Source organism: Peromyscus californicus, unplaced genomic scaffold (genome assembly GCF_007827085.1).
Source record: "Peromyscus californicus insignis strain IS unplaced genomic scaffold, ASM782708v3 Scaffold_23__1_contigs__length_62951481, whole genome shotgun sequence".
Classification (NCBI taxonomy): domain Eukaryota; kingdom Metazoa; phylum Chordata; class Mammalia; order Rodentia; family Cricetidae; genus Peromyscus; species Peromyscus californicus.
The window spans coordinates 61898174-61901399 of NW_026294534.1; positions in this window are offsets into that span (position 1 = coordinate 61898174).

Genomic DNA, 3226 nt, shown 5'->3' on the forward strand with positions numbered 1-3226 from the left:
CTTAACGGCTGAGCCAACTCTCCAGCCCTGGAAACAAACTTTTGGACATGTGGGACTATCTAGATTAGTTGACTGGGTGGGAAGGTCCCCCTTCTGAATATGCTGTCTTTACATTAGTTTTCTGAGGGATTTTGTTACAGCTACCAGACCAGTGTGGAGGCTCTCCAGCGGGGACTGACCACATCACAGTGCGTGCAAAGCACATACTGTACCCAGGGCCATGTTCATTGGTTAGGCAATATTGTTATTTACTGGAGGGGGTGCACGTGTGCCATAGTGTGAATGTGGAGGTCAGAGGACAACCTGCAGGACTCAGGTCATCAGGCTCAGTGCCTTTACCTTCTGGGTCACCATCTTAGTCCAAAATTGTCCACTGTTTTAATTTTATTTCATTATTTTAAAAGAACTTTTTGCTGGGTGGTGGTGGCACACGCCTTTAATTCAGCACTCAGGAGGCAGAGGCAGGTGGATCTATGAGTTCAAGGCCAGCCTGTACAGAGTGAGTTCCAGGACAGCCAGGGCTACACAGAAAAACTCTGTCTTGAAAAAACAACAACAACAAAAGAAACTGCCTTGAAACACCCCCCAAAACAAAAACAAAAACCAACCTTGTGTGTGTGTGTGTGTGTGTGTGTGTGTGTGTGTGTGTGTGTGTGTAGGGCTGGGATCAGGGCTCTGTGGATAGAGTTATTGCCTAGCATGCACAAGCCCCAGGTTCTGTCCCCAGCACCACATACCCCAGCCATGGTGGAGCATGCACGGGCAATCCCAGCATTTGGGAGGTGAAGCCAGAGGACCAGGAATTCAAAGTCATCTTTGGATACACAGGGAGTTAGAGGCCAGTCTCGTTACATAGCAAGTTCCAGGCTGGAATACATGAGATCCTCCATTGTTTTTTAAAGGATGTGGCAGGTGCTGAGACATAGGTAGTTAAGAGCATTTGCTGCTCTTGCAGAGGACTCAAGTCTGGTTCCCAGTGCCCTTGTACAGCAGGTCAAAACTGTTTATTCTGCTAGCTTCTGGGGCTCTGATTCCTTCTGACCTCTCACGCGCAGAGACACACCCTTCAAGGTAAATAGAAGTAAATCTGTGAACAACAACAAAACAATAACAAGGCTGGGTATGTTGGTAACATTGTACCCATTGTTCTGGAAGCAGAGACAGGAGGGTCATTTGAAGTTCAAGTCTAGCCTAGGCTACATCCTTGCCAGTTCATACCAGCCAGGATTACAGGGTAAGCCCCTGTCTCAATCAAGCAATGCACAGCAAGCAAACAAACAAAGCCCTGAGGTCAGCGGATTAGTAATCCTGCAGCGAGGTGGGTTTAAGGATGTTTATATTATTTGAAGACAGCTGTCTCTTCTCAAGCTCACAATTTTCCCTCCTTGAGAGAAAACCCCTTCCCCACAAGCAGTCATTCACAGCCCTGATCTGTTTCCTGTTTCCGTGGGCTGGACTGTCCTGGGACCAAACATGATGCAGCCTTTAGTGCCTGCCTGTCCCTGTCAATGCAGTCTCTTCGTTCCAGGTTTATCCCTGTTGTGTGCAGAATTTTTCATGGCTACGTGACATTCCACTGTGGAGATCTAGATTTATTCTGGTTCCTTTGGAGAGGCAGTTCTGTAGTCCAGGATAACTGTGAAATCAGGATCCCCTGCCTCAACCTGGTGAGTGCTGGTATCACTGGTGTGTGCCACCTTGTCTGAGTGAGATCTACAATCTATGGGGCAGAGCAAATACCTGTGTGTGTGTGTGTGTGTGTGTGTGTGTGTGTGTGTGTGTGTGTGTGCTCAGGGGTGTACCCCTGTACATGTGAGTGTGGAGGTCACAGGTTGACATGGAATGTCTCACTCTATTTCTCTCCAATTTATTTGTTTATCCATTCACTTGTTTTTGAGACACGCTCATCATTTTGGCTAGACCAGCTGGACGTAGGACTCTGGACTGGGCAGTGGAGGAACGCGCCTTTGGTCCCAGCACTTGGAGGCAGAGGCAGGCTGAACTCTGAGTTTGAGGCCAGCCTGGTCTACAGAGTGAGTTCCAGGCCAATCAGGGCTACACAGAGAAACCCTGTCCTAAACAGAGAGAGAGAGAGAGAGACAGACAGACAGACAGACAGACACAGGGCTCCACCTGTCTCTGTCCTCTGCACTGGGGTTATAGGAATGACACAATGACACTGCACATGACTTCTACATGGGTCCCAGGGGACTCGGGCTTGTGAAGCAAGCACGTCGCCCACTGAGCCATCCTGAGGCTCCCCCTCTCCCCAGACCCAGCCCTGTCTTCTGTAGCCCAGGCTGATGGAGATCTCGTATGTAACTGGGGATGAACCTGGAACTCCTAAGTGCTAAGAGTACAGGTGTGCACCGACATGCCATGCCTGGTTTATGAGATGCTGGGGATCCAACCCAAGGTTTCCCGCACGCTAAGCAAGCATCCTACCTACCAACTGAGGCACATCCCCAGCCCCTAAAATCAAGGGTTCCAGTCAAGGCTGTACATATACTCCTGCCCAAAGTAGGAGTACCCTAAACACATGGCCCTGGTGTGCACCCTTAAAATGATAGAACCAAGTGAGGGATGGTGAGTGAGGGATGGTGAGTGAGTGAGTGAGGGATGGTGAGTGAGTGAGTGAGGGATGGTGAGTGAGTGAGTGAGTGATGGTGAGTGAGCGAGGGATGGCGAGTGAGCCAGTGAGGGGGTGCTGGAGCAGGTCTGCAGTTCACTGTCCCTTTCCCCTGTGTGGGTGCAGTCACTTCTCCTTCCACCCTGCAGGTCCCAAGGATCGAATGCAGAGCCTCAGGTTTGGCAGCAAAAACTCCCACTGCCTTATCTCCGGGTGACCCAGCGCCTCCTCCGCCCACCTCTGCTCTGGGAACCGTCCTCGGAGTCTTGGACAGTCGGTTCGAATCTCTGCTCTGCCCTTTCCCTCTGCGTGGCCTTAGCAAGCACTCTCACCTCCCCGAGGCTGTTTCCCCACCTGTGAATTGGAGCAGGCGGCCGCAGGAGGCATGGGGGGCATTTAGTGGGGTTCCTAAGGGGGCAACAGTAAGTGGGGCGGAGTCTGGCGAAGCCTGGCCCTGGGCTGTGTCAGAGAGAGATGTGAAAGGAATCTCAGGCTGGGCGCCACCCCCCCCCCATACCACCCCCGACCCCCCGATCCCACCCCCGCCCCGCCCAGCGCAGCTGGGGGCCTGGCTGCGCCTGCGCACAGCATCCTCGT